The 17,389-nt window shown below is 45.3% G+C and overlaps 1 long non-coding RNA gene across 1 annotated transcript; it reads left to right on the top strand.

The window, feature by feature from the left end:
* The first annotated feature begins 6,124 nt into the window (after positions 1-6,124).
* Positions 6,125-7,029, top strand: LOC109495469. Its single transcript, XR_002150876.3, has 2 exons — positions 6,125-6,319; positions 6,776-7,029. It is a non-coding gene; the product is annotated as an uncharacterized LOC109495469 (long non-coding RNA).
* Positions 7,030-17,389: the final 10,360 nt, after the last annotated feature.

A 17,389-nucleotide genomic window follows, 5' to 3' on the forward strand; every position in this document is an offset into this window, starting at 1 on the left:
GGTGGGTCCTCAGGCTTTTGAACTTGGACGCAATTGTCCTATATCACCGGCTTTCCTGGGTTCTCCAGCTTACATTTCGTGGACTTTTCGGCCTCCCTTCCACAGCCATGTGAGCCAATTACAAACGTAAATCTCCTTTTCTGGATAGCTGTATATATCCCGTCAATTCTGTCTCTCTGGAGAACCGTGAGTAGGACGATGCCTCATTCTACGAAGCGTTCTGTAGGAACCGGGTAGGCTGTTGTCACATTGCAGACGGTAGGTGAATCTCGACTCCCGATGGAACTCAAACTTCTTGGCGACGTTTCCTAACTCAACTCTTTGCACATAAGAAGCGTTCAGTCAACATTTCTTGAGTCAAACTATACCTGGAACGGACCTTCCAAGAGTCCTGGTACAAACCTCCTCATCTGCAGAAGGTGATAGAGGCCAGAGTTGATGCCGATTACCTAGGAACACAGTTCCAACAATCCCTCTTGGGAGAGAACACACCGGTCACACCTGCCAGGCTCTTGTGGGAGGAGAGGAGGAGAGTCTGTGGAAAAGCAGTCGGACAAGAGAGCAGGTGCCTGGAGCCAGAGGAGAGCTGGGAGCAGCTTGTAGAGAGGCTGGGAGGTGGGGACCCAGGGGCAGTGGAGGTGAGGAGCTGGAGACAATGTCAAGGACTCCTCTTTCAGGATGTTTTGTGGTTAAGAAAAGGAGGGAGCCAAGAGCCTCGCGGAGGAAGCAGTAGCACCAGGGAGCTTTTTGTTTGCTTGTTTCTGAAAGTTTATTCATTTCCTTTGAGAGAGACTGAGACAGCACAAGTAGGGGAAGGGCAGAGAGGGGGGAGAGAGAGAGAGAGAGAGAGAGAGAGAGAGAGAGAGAGAGAGAGAGAGAGAGAGAGAATCCCAAGCAGGCTCTACGGTGCCCACACAGAGCTCCATGTGGGGCTCGAATCCACGAAGCTGGGAGATTGTGACCTGAGCTGAAACCAAGAGTCTGATGCTTAACTGACTGAGCCACCCAGACGCCTGTTTGTTTTTGTTTTAGAACCGAAGACGCGAGCGCAGTGGAGGCTGAGCTGAGCTGAGCCGCTGGTTAAAAGGAGGCAGAGGTGGTACAAGAGAGGACGAGAGCAGCTGTGAGCCTCAAGTCCTGGCAGAAGGGAGAGGGACGAGTGGGTCAGCAGAACAGGGGCGATCGGTAGCCTTAGAAAGTGAGGGGGCACCTTTGCTTCTGAGATGAAAAGGGAGTGTGATAAATATTCAGTTCTATGTTGAGGGGAGAGAAGGACCGTTATGAAGTGAAGAAGGAGGCAGGACCCTCTAGGGAGAGTGAGGAGGGCATCAGAGGTTGGTGTTCCAGCCCAGAGGACTTCCAGCCCAGGCTCTCCTGAACTTACAACCCAGACCTAGGCTTCTAGAAGTCTGGTCTGAGGACCAGTGCTGGACCACACACTGTTGGCTGCTGGTCTGAATTCAGAGAAGGAGCTTGTGTTCGGATGCAAATAAACAGCATCGCTGAGCACGCTGTTTAGTTCAGCTGAATTGTTTTCCTCTGTCTGGATGAAGCAGAGCGTTATTAGACCTTCTGGCTGGGCTCCTTTGCTCATCACGGTGCACGGAGAAGGTGCTCCTGGGTAGCCCTGATCTGCGCAGTCTCCTACTGGCAGTTCAGTCTCCGTGCCCCACAGGCGCCTCTCACCACACTGAATTCATCACCTTTAGCTCCAAACTTGCTCTTGTTCCCTCATTGTCCTCCGTGAGTCGGTATCTCCCTCGACCGGGTCTCCAAGCCAGAAATGTCAGGGAGGGTATTTTATCTCACATCTCCCTCTCCAACCTTGACCGGTCATGGTCATTCATCAGCTGGGTAGAACCTGCTCCCCCCGCCCCCCTCCGCCTACATATACACATAGGTCTCAAATCCACTCTTCTCTCCATCCTTGTTGGAAGGATCCAGTCGAGACCACGGACATCTTGCCTGGATATCTCCGCAGGTGTTAGGCAAGCCGTCCTCCACACCGCTACCAACAGCTAAACCCTTCACTCCCTTGGCTAACCCCTCCAGTGGCTCCTTCTAGCCCACATGAACACCCTGGGGTGGCTCACGGCCCCTCCCCTTCAGCCAGGCATTCTGAACCCCTGGCATTGGCCATTTGGTTGACCTCCAAGTTTTCATGCACTCTGCTCCCTTCACATGTGATCATCGGCGTGGGTGTCTGTGACCTCAGTCCCTTAGAATCTTTGCAATACCAACACCTAGCCCGGTCCCAGAAAATAGTAAACAGCCCATACATGTTTGTTGAATGAACGAATGGATCAAGCAGAAAAGGACAACTTAGCTGACCTTGTACTGAGCAGAGGTGCTGGAAGCGGGGTCATGAAATGCTTCCTGACTATGGTCCAGGTGGTCTCAGAGCCGGGGCTGGACTAAGCCTGTGGATGGAGTCCTAGAACTGCAGCAGTAGAGGTGGGGGCTCTCCCCGCAATGCTGCCACGGGCTGTGGCTTCGCTCACTGACTCTGGTGCATTCGTGAAGTCTCCTGGACCTCTGGAAAGCACCAACTGTGTCAATGAGCTTCTTACCACCTGTGCATATCATCGGCTACTTTTCATGTCTAGGCTTCCTGGTTTCTCTTGCAACCCAAGTGGCACCCTCCTCCCAAGCCCCACCAACACCACTACCCTTTGGGCTTTTGCCCTTGACTTAGATCCTGTTACTTAACATCCCGTGGCCTCCTTTGCATTCCTGTGATAGATGGCTTGCAGAATCTGGCCCCAGATTCCAACATAGCACTAGCTGGTAAGAAAGGCTGAGGTCGAACATTCTCCCCTGGTCTTCAGGACTCTGTTTGCTACGCTGTCACATTGTCACTTTATGCCAAAAGAATGATAGTAGGACAGAGAAGGGGTGGAGGGAAACTAGCACAGCCTTTCGGAGCCAAATAACAGATAATAGCTGGAAACTCCGTCTTGATTTGGCTCAAGGGCCACAGCTATATTTGGCTGGCCCCTGACTGACATAATTATTATTGCCAGAAAGTAATTTTAGAAAGACCTTAAAAGGAGGACATGGGTGATTAAAGTTCTAATAATAACATTTCTAAAAAGTCTGGGTTAATGAATCTGTAACTCAGGTAAAAGAAAAGAGGCTTCAGGTGTTCAGGGATTACTACCTGGAACTGAACTTGGAAAAAAAAAAAAAAAAACAATTCTGTTGGGGAGTCAAGTAGGGCAGGGGGAGATCACCCGCCCCTAAGAAATCAGGGGGAAATGGAGAGGACGTGGCTCATTTTTATTTTGAAGTTCCTCTAAAAATTTTGCTAGTGAAATAAAGTTTCACAAAGTTTCACATATTTTAAATTCCTTCACTGAGCATCCCTTATGTTAAGGCACTGTACCAGTTCCTTCGTGGGATTCCCATGCGTGCGAGTAGGGCTGGTCTGAGCATCGGCTTAGGTTCTCTGGCTGTTTATAGCCAGCGTCTAATTGGCTGATGCCCCACCAGTTGTTAAATATTTTGAATGTCACCCTTGGATATAAGGCAAACTTTCTGTCCTAAAATAGCTTACAGTTTACAGGATGAGGTATGCCCAGGAACAAGGATAGTGCAATGCTGTCTCATAAGAATGGTTACAACTGTATTTCCTGTTGTCCTTTGCAAAGTGATTTCAGACACTTTTACCACATATGAACTTTGCAACAGCTCTTGCGGTGCACGTTCCTATTCTCATTTTGCAGATAAAAAAGCGTGACAGGCAAGGAAGGAGGCAGTCTTTCACATTTCACAGAGCAAGAGCTTGTCCTGGCTTGACAACATCTGACTTTTCCCTCCAGGTCTTATCCCCAGTGCCCACATCCTCCGCATTTAAAACTGATTCATTAAAGCAAATGATTGTTTATTTCCTGAATTAAGTCTTTATTGCTAAATACATTTTTTTTTATACCCTGTAACCACATGAAGATCAGCCGTGTAGATCACCCTGATAGAGAGTTTAAAAAGCCTCATTCTGAGAAACAGGTAACGTACATTCGGGAAGCAAGAGTGCCTTCGGGGACCTCATCCAAGCAATAAAGATAACATGTAAAAGAAACGCAAAATGAAACAAAAAAAATCAAGGGCGATAAGAGAGGGGGTTGCAGAGGGAAGAACGAAAAGAAATCAGCAAGCAAGCAAACAGACACATAAAAGCTTTCAAGATAAAAAGTGCCCAGTGATCTGGGGGGGCAGACCTAACCCCGGTGCAAAAGCCACAGCGTGTTGCAAAAGCTCAACACAGGACAGTAGTAGGTGTCCCTCGTGCTGGCCCTGAGGAAGTAGGTTAGATGCTAGAAAAGAGTGTGGATGCCTGCAGAAGTAAGCTTGGGTGTTCTGGGACTTCACTCATGCAGAGCGCCTCCTTCTCCGAGGGCCCCGTCCGGGTGCAGCTGCTTTGAGTCACCTCCAGCATTTATACAAATGGTCACGAACAGCATGCCCGTGAACTACGGGGAGAAGAACAAAATATCTCCCGAGTGAGTGATGCCTATAGTCTATATAACCACTCATCCAGGGCTCCCGATACAAGAGGATGCCCAGGTCCAGGCTGTCAGCACTGACCCCCTCTCTGGTTGATGGGGTGCTTTTCTCGTGCATCTGGCATGCAACGTGCCAGCATCCGCTCGGTTCCATTCCGGTCCTTAATCCCCTGTGATGATTTCTTTCATGAAACCTTACAGAGATACTATGTGAGGTGGGAAGGCAACATACAAATTATGTAATGCACGCCCCCCCCCCTTTCTTTCAGGAGAGGAACATGGAATTTATAAAAATTAAATGACTTGGGGCACCTGGGTGGCTCCGTCGGTTAAGCTTCCAACTTTGGCTCAGGTCATGATCTTACTGTTTATGAGTTCGAGCCCTGCCTCAGGCTCTGTGCTGACAGTTCAGAGCCTGGAACCTGCTATGGATTCTGTGTCCCCCTCTCTCTCTGCCCCTCCCCCGCTCACACACGCGCACACACACACACTCTCTCTCTCTTTCAAAAATAAATAAACATTAAAACTTTTTTAAATTAAATGACTTATTCAAGGTCACAAAAAACGTGAGTTACAAAGTGAATATTAGAGACTGTAATTTCTGGTTGTCATCACTAGATTCGCGTTAATTGCAATGTTTGGAATAACCTTACTATCAAACGACTTGCAGAACTAGTAACTCCGCCAGGTATTAACAGAGTCGGTCGTGGAAATTAGGCCACCTGATTAGTACCTGCTCACTGGAACATCCTGTTCTGAAACGTTGGGCATAAATACACTTCTGATTATTTAGATTCTATTTTGCAGGTTCTCAGGGATCTCTCTCTGGTGCACCTTTGAAAGGACTTCCGAATAGACTTCTGCTGTGTAGCCAAGAAGCTTCTTACAGTGAATATTTGCTGTCGGATCCATTCCTTTGACAGCTCGAACAGTGCTCACCTTCAGAGCCGGCATCCCACGTCACCAGCACGATCTGGTGCCTGTTGGTGGCTGATTGATTCACGTGCCGCAAGAGGCTCTCAAATTAAACCTCTACGGGCAGGGGCATTTGTCTCTCTTCGGTCCTGGACGCCCAGTACTTAGCCTCAGGCTGGGACACAGGAGGAGCGCTATGCATATTTGATGACAAGTAAATAAATAAATTTTCAGAAAGGGAATGTCTAGCCTTGGCTCACTTCTGTCACCATATCTACCTTCACAGACGCTCCCTTGCCTGTGAGGAGTGTGGCTACGAAACTGCAGATGACCCCTTCCCTCCCGCCTGGGCACCTAAGACAACGTGGCTTTGCCTTCTCCTTCTCCGGACCTGAGCAAACAGTCCACCAGCCCAGTGGGTCAGATGCCTGCTTCCGATGCTCCGTGGCTCCTCAAACCATCTTCTAGGTCTTCTCCAAGTGCGTTCTTCCTGCTGTAAGCCACCATGCTAAGGCCATCCTCACCTTGGGGGGAACATCCCCATCCATCACCAAGGAGTGTAAGCACCACATTCCCGGGGGCAAGCACCCTGGCCCTGTCGAGCCCACCAGGGGACAGAGCTGCCCTGTGTGGGCGGGTGCAGCTCAGTCTCTTTGTGACCCCTGTTAAGTCATAAATGCCCTTTCCCCACGTGAAGGTCATCCAGAGTTACAGGGTGTATCACAGTCACTTGGAGACAGGATGGTGTAACAGTCAAGAACGTGGCCTTCGGAATCAACCGACCCCAGATCAAGTCTGGTAGCTTCTACTTCCTGTGTAACCTTGGGCAAGTGACTTCATTTCCCTACAACTCAGCTTTCTTATTTGTAAAATCAGGAAAATACCGGAACATATCTCATAAGGTAGAAGTGAAAAAGTAAATGTGAAAAGTTGCTTGGTGCATGGTACATCTGAGAAATGCTCAATAAATGGTTTCTCTGTCTGAGAGGGGAAAAAAAATATATTATTTCCAGAGGATGGAGGTGTGAGTTGGAGAAGTCGAGGGAGGGTCAGACACTCCGTATGAGAAGCAAGTGGGCTGTGGAGCCGGGTTTGAGACTGGATGAGGCGGAGGCAAAGGGAGGAGGGAGTTTGGCCAGGTTTGGAGGGAGGAATTGGAGAGAGAAGAGGGGGGTCTTGGAGGTATAAGAGAAGAAGGGGGTGCACCAAGCTTCCCAGGAAAGAGAACTTTCTGCATTCCGTCAGCAACTTTCCCTGCCAGCCCTCGTCATCCCCCGGACAAGGGTATGTTCCTGTCCCTTGGACTAAGAGAACGTACAGCCTTCCTCTTGTCTTGTCGCTTTATAATTTGTCACCAGGGCTGGAAACTCTGTGACAGCAGCTACTCTCCAGTCGTGCTCACGGGTGGATCCCGAGGTCTGGCCCCTTCCAGACGGGACGTCTCACTGCGGAGGAAGCAGCCCGGGGTCCCTTGCCATCTCCTGCCAAAGTTGGAGCCTCAAATCCCTGACTCAGAAAAGATAACCCCAGAGGCTCCAGGGCTTCCTTCCTTCCCTCGCTGCCCTTGCCGTAAACACAGCAAATGAAATAAATGAAGTAAGTCAAAGCTGAATGTGTATTTTCCTCAACTTCAGTTCATTTGGGATGTTGGCCTCCTGTCCGTGGGTCCGCTCAACGGCGCGCCTGGCTCGGCGAGACAGAACACTTAGGGCTGACGCTGTCCCCTTCGGGTCCCCAAGTTCCAGTCACTCTTTTGTGTCCCAGGTGGTGTGTGCCTCATCAGGGGACTCCCTGGGCCGACAGAGGCCGGGCCGAGAGACCCGGGTTCTTGCTGCACCCCAACTCGGCCCCCAGGCCATCGGCTGCGATGCCGTGAGCACTGTTCCTGGCATAAATCTGACCTCGAGCAGGAGTTACTGACCCCACTGCACGCCGGCCCCCCATGACCCACGCTGCCCAGAACGCAGGTCCTTTCCCGGTGGAGGCTGCCTTCTTACAACTGGACTTGAGCTCTGGCCCCTTACCCCTCAGTGCTCGCCCCTTCAGCTCCCAGTTCCCCCCTAGTGCTACACCCTGCTTTGCTCCTAACAATTACGATACCAAGGGTCGTAAGAGCTAACCGTTTCCGAGCATTTACAGTATGCCGGCCGTGGTGTTACACAAATGCTGTGCTCACGTAGCTTCATCCGGTCTTCACAAAAATACACACTGGAAGTGTGTCTGTCCATTTCACAGATCAGGACGCTGAGTCTAAGAGAGGTTAAATAACTTCCCCAACGTCTGGGAATGGGAACTGGTCTCCCTGCTTCCTTTATAATTTTCTCTGCCCATCTATTCCCCTTACTGACATTTTCTTTAAAAGAGGAGTCTCAGGGGCGCCTGGGTGGCTCAGTCCGTGAAGCGTCCGACTTCAGCTCAGGCCATGATCTCGCGTTCCGTGAGTTCGAGCCCCACGTCCGGCTCTGCGCTGACAGCTCAGTGCCTGGAGCCTGCTTCAGAGTCTGCGTCTCCCTCGCTCTCTTCCCCTCCCCACTTGCGCTCTCTCTCTCTCTCTCTCTCTGTCTCTGTCTCTCTGTCTTGTTTCAATGTTTTAATAAACATTTAAACATTTTTTAAAAATAAATAAAAGAATAAAGTCTCAACCAGTCACTCCCTTGTTAAAACGGCTTCAGCGCTATCTCTGCCTTTTGAATAAAACTCACTCTTTCTTGGTCTACAGGAAGGTGCTGTGGCGCCCGACCCATCTCATGGCACGGCCTCAGTCGTAGCCCTTTCTCTTCTGTCTTTAAATGCTGGCCCCGTCAACTCCCGGAGGAGCCTGTCCTCTTCCCGGCCGTAATATATTTCAGTCTGCCATTTCCCCTCCTGAAGGCTCTTCCCGAGCGCTTCGCCTTCCTGACTCCTTTCCTTCCGTCACGTCTGAGCTTAAATGTCACCTCCCTAGAACTTTTTCTAAACCGGGTACTCGTCTTATTCTGCCTCCGATCACCCTGTTGATTTTCTTCATGGCAAATAAGGCTTTGAAATTACTTGTTTACTCGTTGATAAGCTGTACTGTTTCTTTGTACCGGCATGGGCTTATGATGAGGGCAGGAGGGCCGGGACTCTGTCTCATTTATCACAGAACACACAGCTCTTTACATGTTCGGTGCTCGGTAAATATTTGTCGAATGCATGGTCTGTCTGACTCAGAGGGAGATTTGCCATGAAGCCAATAAATAAATTCAATCGTTGGGGTCCCTCATTTCCTACGGGTCATAGGATCACGTCCACATGGTCACATCTTTTTGAAAAATTTATAAAAGTATGATATTGGAGCTACAATAATTTACAACCACAGAGGTGTTTTATGTGGTTCTAAATACTCCCATGTATAGTTAAGACACTACTAGCAAGATTGGTTTCCAAGAATACTTCTACTGCTCGCTCTGCGGGCTCACTTGGTGCTGTGACACAAATACGCGGGGCTGTGGCATCAGAAATAGGTGGGTGTGGGGAAGACGCGGGGTTTGAAATGCATGGCACCAGCTGGCAGTCTGTGGAAAGTTCTTTCAAATCTTACAGCTCATTGATGGAACCTCGGTAGAGTTTTCCCAGTTTTGGTAAATCTTAAAAATTGTATTTGAAATTGCTAAGAATGAGTAATAAATCTGAAAGAAACTTCTCTGAACCAATATTAGGAAAAACAAAGTCCATTATCATGGACTCATCATCCTGTTCATTTTATAGCACAGAGTGAGCTCTAACGCACACAACATTTGAAAAATCATTTAGGTGGTCAGGGGATCTAAGGATGTAACGCAGAATGCAACAAAATAATCTAACTGTATGAAGTATGAAATGACTGTCCTGAAGGGGCTGGGGGAAAAGGTGCTGACCTCAGTAACTTTGGAAATTGGTGGAGTCTATAGGACTCGAGGCCAAAGAAGCTGTACGTAAGCACCATACTCTAGTCGATAAAGTTGTGTCTCACAGGGGTAAGGGTTAGCAATTCTTACATACTGTACATGTATACCTGGAATTGGATAGGTAAGCAAAGGATAGTGGATGGTGGGCTCCCGCTTTCTCACTGGTGAGGTGGAAGGTTACAGATAAGCATGGAGAAGAAGCTGGAATGATGATCCAAGAGACTCTATAGAACAGCTACATCTTAGTAGCATCGTAGTAACTTAGCATCTTAGTAACTGGGGAAGGAAATACACATGCTGATCCTGGTGTATCCTATAGGGTTAGAAAGCAAAGAGGTATTTAACACTAATACTCATACTAACATGGACAGGGGTATTTCAAAGAGGCACAGAAGCCAACTGAAACAGCACCTAATGGTTCAGGTGGAAACGATTTGAGCAACAAAATCAAGAAAACAGTATTGGATTATCATCCAAAGTATGAAATAAATGTCCATGTATCTATAATGATATAAAGAAATTATTGAGTAAATAAATCAGTGGAGGGAAAGAGAGAAATCTTTCGTGCCGAGGATCTCAAAGTGATTTATGGAGACGCTCTGCCCCCGAGGTGGACCATAACTCCCTGCTTCCTAAGTGTGGGCCATGAATGATGATTTTCTTTCAAAGAAGACAAAATGAGGAAAGGGAGGAAGGGGAAGAGCCATCTGTACCTCTGAGGACATGTGAGGACAGTAACGCTTGACCTCTGTGGTTTTCCTCCCCCGAACCTACAACCTCAGCCTAATCATGAGACAAACATTAGATAGAACTGAGTTAAAGGACATTCTACAAAATGCCTGACCAGTCCCCCTCAAACACAGCCCTCAAAAACAAGACAAGTCTGAGAAACTGTCACAGCCAAGAGGAGCCTAAAGGGACAGGACAACCGAGTGCAACGTGGGGTCTTGGATGGGATCCTGGAACAGAAAAAGAACATTCCGCGATCTAAGGAAATCTGAGTAACGTATTGACTTTACTTAACCACAATGTATTAATATCCGTAAATTAATTGTAGCAAATGTACCATATGAAAGTAAGAGGCTAGTAAGAGGGGAAACTGGGTACGATGTGCATGGGGAACTACCTACACAGTTTTTCTGCAAATCTAAATCTGTTCTAAAAAATTTCGATCAGACGTGTTAGAGGAAAGACTGAACTATCTTTTCGCTCTATAGAAAAATAATATTACAAAGTGATTGTAATATGAAAAGGTGATCAAAGAATGTGTAGTCAAAACACATAAAAAGAAAGCATTTTAGAGATGTATCAGGCCATTTGTTTTAGAGATCATAGAGTTGAGAGCCAAGTATAGTTGTGAAATTGAATTATTTTTCTTTATTTTGTCAAACACCGACTTTTCCAATTATACAATGCATTGTGGTTTCTCATTCTAAATGAAGTCACTTGTGTATTTAACATCGTGTGTGTAATTTTGTACTGTTTTTCTTAAATTGAAGACCCAAACTGTATAAGCTTCAAGCCCCACAAACCTGAGGTGCCCATGTGACTCTAGAACTGTTGCCCTTGACCCCTATTCCGGGTCAGTGGGTCTGCAGCCTTAGCCTGCAGCCTTAGCCCAGGTGTTTGGGGATTGCCCAAACCCCTCACTTCCCAGCTGCCTCCCTGCCTTCTAGAACCTCCCATCTCCACCTGCTGACATCTCTACCTTACTATCTTTTGACAGTTGTTTACCCTATTTATACAGTATTTCTCATACCACATGGGCATTCTTCTTTTATACCTGACTATATCATTCTTTAAAAAAAATTGTCTGAAATATACAACTCAATGAATTTAGGGATGTGTATACATTCATGAAACATCACCACCATCCCGTGTGGCTTCCATAGGCTCCTCTCCATTCACACCCACCCTGATCCCTATCCTCCACCCCCATTATCACTGTCCCCTTGTAGGCAACATGTCATGCTTTGTCCTACCCTCAGAATGCCATCTGTCTTGCACCCATTCCTGGTCACCAGGACCCTACTGTATTGTCAACAGTCAAGGCTCTCTCCCTGGTGACTTCCCTTTCAGTTTCTCTGGAAATAACATCATAATTGTCTTTTCTTTGAACTTCTTGAAAATTGATTTCCAAAAACCTAGGGTCGGTACATGATATTTTCTCAGAATTTCCTTTACAGGTCATTACAAAGGTAAGATGACAGGATTACTTTCTACACAATTTCTGTCATTTCATCCAATGTCATCTTCTTCCTTTCTGAACAGAATTACATTCTCCAAAGTAGTTTTAAATGTCATTTTTTCATCCTCCTAAAAGAAGTGAAGAAACAAAAATAAATAGACATTCCTTCTCATAGCATATGATGTCAGCCACTTTCTGACCACTTGGTTGATGTCCCCACCACAGCTTTCTGGAACTTTCTATGATGATCTGCTGGTAGCCATGTTCCTGTTCCTCACCGGGAGAAGCAGCAGATCGTAGATTTTCATGATAATATCACCTCTTATTTCTAATTTGTACCCATATCCCTTCCTCCACACTTTAACACTCACATTTGCAGATTTGCATGTGCTTTACTGTCTTTTTATTATTATTATTATTATTATTATTATTATTATTATTCCATAGTAATAGTGACACTGTTCCATTTCATTCGGTAGAAATGTGTATGTATGTGTGTGCATGTGCGTGTGTGTGTGTGCACATGCATGTGCAAACACACAGTGTTTTCAAAATCATCCCCGAAAGAAAAGTCTATTTCCTTTTCTTTTTAAAAAAAAAGTTTATTTATTTATTTTGAGAGAGAGAAAGGGAGCACGTGGGGAGAGAGAGAGAATCCCACGCAGGCTCCGCACTGTCAGTGCAGAACCCGATGTAGGGCTCGAACTCACAAACCATGAGATCATGACCTGAACTGAAGTCGGACACTTAACTGACTGAGCCACCCAGGTGCCCCTCTATTTCTTTTTTCTGCACTGCTCATGAGGATAAAAATAAAGAAAATTCTACTGGGAGGAGAGTGGAAGAATGTTCTAAGGTAAGCTAGGGTGTTGGTCCAGTTTGGGCTGTTGCTGTTCAGGTGGAAGCATTTGTGGCAGGCCTTGAACTTGGAGGAATGTGAACAAGTGAAACAGATGTTTTCTCTTGGAAGCACCTTCTGTTAAAGTTTTGCCTGGTTTCGTTTTCTGTGTTTTGGCAAAATCATTGCCTCCTCCGTGATTCTTGACATGTTACTGAGCAGCAAGAACAAAAACTCTAGTGGTTAATCCATCCTGGCTGTAGGGAAATTCTTGCCTATTCCTGAAAACAGTCAAACCAGTAGTTTTGCTCAAGTGTTTATTCAGAGCGGACGGGAGGGACTCAAGCACGGTGGCCGGAATGGAGTCTATGGTCCGTGCCCTGTGGTCGCCATGCATCGCGACCTCATCACGCACAGGTCTCCCTGCCTCTGCTCACTGAAGCCACACTGGGCTTCTCTCAGTGCATCAGATGAGCCTTCACTCATTATGTCCTGCAACCCTCTCCTCCCCAACTGTGTTGAGTCCCCTTTGCCCTGCCTGGAGTCCTAATCTTTTCTTCACCTCACTCACCCCAAAGCGATTATTTGATTAGTGTTTCTTTCCCCAGCGAGATGTTGAGCCTCACGAAAGCAGGGGCAAGTGGATGCTTTTTACCACCATTCTTTTTCTCTTGCAGAGATCTTGGCATGTACTAAAACTTCAATAGGACTTGCTGAGGAAAGGGATTATTACTACGACTAATCATCGACTATAGGCTGGCTTCCATGGAATTCTATGTTTACTTTGGGCCGGTGCATCTGCATCATCATCATATCATCATCATCATTGCCATTTCAATGCTCTTTATTGAGCATTTACTTGACACTCTGAGAAGGGCTTGTCATAAATTAACTCAATTAATCCTCATCAACGGCATAACCGCACAACATGTGTGGTAGAGTCTCTTGCTGTGCCCATGTTACAGATGAGGAAAAATGAGTTACAGAAGCCTACTAACCTGCCCAAGTTCACAGTCAGTAAGTGGTTAACCATTAAGCGATCAAGCATGTAGTCTGGCAAATTACTGAGACTTATTTTATGGTCCAGCATATGGTCTCTTTTTAAAAAAATTTTTTTTTTAATGTTTATTTATTTTTGAGACAGAGAGAGACAGAGCATGAACAGGGGAGGGGCAGAGAGAGAAAGACACAGAATCTGAAGCAGGCTCCGGGCTCTGAGCTGTCAGCACAGAGCCCGACACAGGGCTCGAACTCACAGCAGCATATGGTCCATTTTGATACGTGTTCAACTGGCACTTGAAAAGTGTGCTTACTCTGAAGATGTCGGGTGTCGTGTTCTATAGCTGTCATTTAGGTCAAGTTCGTTGAAAATAAACCTCTTTACACACACGCACACGTGCACACATACATTCCGTTTCTTTGAAGATTCCTGACTGATGCAGGGTGTGTTAAAATCTCTAATGTAGGGGCGCCTGGGTGGTGCAGTCGGTTGAGCATCCGACTTCAGCCAGGTCACGATCTCGCGGTCCGTGAGTTCGAGCCCCGCGTCGGGCTCTGGGCTGATGGCTCAGAGCCTGGAGCCTGCTTCCGATTCTGTGTCTCCCTCTCTCTCTGCTCCTCCCCCGTTCATGCTCTGTCTCTCTCTGTCCCAAAAATAAATAAACGTTGAAAAAAAATTAAAAAAAAATCTCTAATGTAATGAATTTACCTATTTCTTCCTTTAATTCTATCCATTTTAGCTTCCTATACCTTTAACAGCTCTGTTGTTAGTTACTTTTATATTTAGCTTGTTATCGCTTCCTGATGAATTTCCCTTTTTTTATTGTGCAATCTTTAACATTAATACTTCGTCTGAAATCTACTTTGGTTGTTAATACAGACACACAAATTTTTATGCATCCTCTTTGTACTGTATACTTCGTTGCATTTAAACAGCATATAATTGGGTGTTACTTTTTCTATTCAGTCTGGAAATAACTCTTTCAATTGGACTGTTCAGGCCATTTACATTGAATGAAATTATTGATATGATTGAGTTTAATCTACCATTTTGCTCTTTGACTTCTATTTTTTCCTTCTGTTTTTTTTTTGTTTCTCTACTTCCCTATTTTTTAATTTGTTTTCAATTGAGTAATTTTGATACTCTATTTCCTTTCCAGTGTTAACTTCTTAGTCTACGTGTCACCTTTTGTGTGTTTGAACAAAGTATCCTCATTTTTATATTCTCTTTTTTGAAAGATATTTTTCTTTGGGATATAGAAATCTTGGTTGATAGGATTTTTATTTTTCTTGTAGCACAGTTTATTTATTTATTTACTATTTATGTATTTATGTATTTATTTATTTTGAGAGAGATACAGTGCAAGTGGGGGAGAGGCAAAGAGGGAGAGAGAGAGAGAATGCCAAGCAGACTCCTCACTGCCAGCACAGAGCCCAACGTGGGGCTCAAATTCACAAACTGTGAGATCTTGATCTGAGCTGAAACCAAGAGGTGGACGCTTACCTAACTGAGCCACCTAGGCACCCCTCCTTGTAGCACTTTAAAGGCATTATTCTGGTGCCTTCTGGCCTCCGTTGTTTCTAAAGAGTAGTATAAATTTCTTATTTTCTCTTGTATATAGCACGTCTTTTTAAAAATCTAAGAGTTTAATTTTTAGAGTAGCTGAGAAATGAACAGATAGTCCATAGAGTTCCTGTATATCCCTTCCCTTCCCTGCTCACCCCTACCTCATTATTGATATCTTGCATTGACCTGACACACTTATTACAGTTGGTGAATCCATACCAATACATTATTATTAACTAAATCCATAGTCGACATTAGGGTCCACTCTTCCTGTTGTATATTCTATGTGTTTTGACAAATGCACGATGTCATGTATCCTCTGTTACAGTATTATATAGAATAGCTTCACTGCCTTAAAAATCCCTTGTTCAACCCACCCATCCTTTCTCACCTCCCCTCAAACCCTTGGCAATCGCTGATCTTTTTTTACTATCCCCATAATTATACCTTTCCCTGCAGAATCATACAGTATTCAGCCTTTCTAGGCTGATTTCTGTAAGCAGTATGAATTTAAGTTTCCTCCTTATCTTTGTTGGGCTTGATAGCTCTCTTCTTTCCTCTCCTCTGCTCTCCTCTCCTCTGCTTTCCTCTCCTCTCTTTCCTCCCCTCCTCCCCTCTCCCCTCCCCTTCCTTCCCCTCCCCTCCCCTCCCCTTCCCTTCCCTTCCCTTCCCTTCCCTTCCCTTCCCTTCCCTTCCTTTCCTTTTCCTCTTTGCTTTAAAGATTTTCTCTTTAGTTTTAGCTTACAACAATGTAACTATGATGTGCCTGGATGCGGTTTCCTCTGTGTTAATTATGCTTAAGGTTTCTCAAGCTTCTCACATTTATAGGGGATATTTTTCTCCAAATTTGCACATTTTCCAGCCACTCTTTCTTAAAATGTTTTTTTCTGCTTCTTTATCCCTCCTTTCTCATTCTGAAACTGACATTACATGTCTTTTATACTATTTCATATTGTATTACAGGTTCTAGGCTCTGTTCCTTTTTCTTCCACCATTTCTCTCCTTTTGTTATGCTAATTGAACATTTTATATCTATACTTCTTCAAGTCAGTCCCTTTTTTCTGTTATCTCTAATTTCATGTTAAGATCTTCAGGTAATTTTTCATTTCAATTTTTTTATTTTTCACTTCTAAATGAATCTAATTTTTTTCTATGCCATAGTTTTTTTTTTCCTCTGCCAGTATTTTCTATCTGTTTACTCATTAAGAGCATATTTTCCTTTAATTCTTGGTTACGTTATAAGTAAATGCTTTAAAATATCTGACTGCCAAAGCCAACATTGGGCAATCCTGATGTCAGTTTCAGTTTCTATTGATCATAGATCACAGTTTCCTATTTCCTTTCACATTTAGTATTTTGTATCATATGCCATACCCTGTTAATTATCTATTGTAGAGATTCTGGATTCTGTCATTCTCTGAAGGTTGAGCTTTTCTTCCTGACAGACATTGAATCACCAGCTAATAACTTTGAACTTGTTTAAGCTTTATTTTAGGCTTTGTTAGGGAAGGTCTATGGAGAGATCAAGTTGTTTCCCAAGCTTTTTTAGCTTGGTGCATTTCAAACTACTGACTCAGCTCCCCATGCAAATCTTGCCAAGGCTTCGTTTTGAGATTTGTATTTGAGATTTGATGAAATAGAATAGGTCTCACTCAGGGCACCGGGGTGGCTCAGTCGGTGAAGCGTCTGACTTCAGCGCAAGTCATGATCTTACAGCTCGTGAGTTCGAGCCCTATGTCAGGCTCTGTGCTGACAGCTCAGAGGCTGGAGCCTGCTTTGGATTCTGTGTCTCCCTCTCTCTCTGTCCCTGCCCCGTTCATACTGTCTGTCACTCAAAACAAATGAATGAATATTTTTAAAAATTTAAAAAATTTTAGGTTGTGCCCCTTAGCTCCAATATTTGTTTTTCCTAGTATCTCAGCCGGGGATGTAGGGGAGTCAGCAAGGCACCTCATACTCCAATACCTTCCAGCACTGCTAGACCTCAGGTATGTTTGTTCTGCTTATAGCCCTCCATCAGCTGCTATCTGGTAAGTCTCCTTTTGTCTCTTTCTGTGCAGGCTCAACCCATTCCTCACTCATGGGAAACCCCTGAATAGAGTTGCGACCCTCTCTTCATAGCCCCCTCCTCTCCTGTGTCCTGTCCCACAGATGCTAGTCCTTTTAACAGTTTCAGAGGCTGATCGTTAGCTGACAGACTCCTCCGTGGTCTGTTTTTACTCCAGGTCTCTGTGCTGCACTGGAGATGTTTTCCGCAAGAAGAGATCTGGGGCAAATGTGACCTTGTGAGTTTCCCTCTTCTCAGGGATCATAGTCTGGGGCTGTCTGCTGCTCAATGGCTGAAAAAACGTCTCACATATTTTGTTCTGTTGAATGTTTATTTATGGGAGGAGAACTAGTCTGGTAATGGTTAATTTAACATGGCCAGAGTTAGATGTCTTGATTAAAGGAAATCCTTGAATTTATGGGGCA

Source organism: Felis catus, chromosome F1, assembly GCF_018350175.1.
Source record: "Felis catus isolate Fca126 chromosome F1, F.catus_Fca126_mat1.0, whole genome shotgun sequence".
NCBI classification, from domain to species: Eukaryota; Metazoa; Chordata; class Mammalia; order Carnivora; family Felidae; genus Felis; species Felis catus.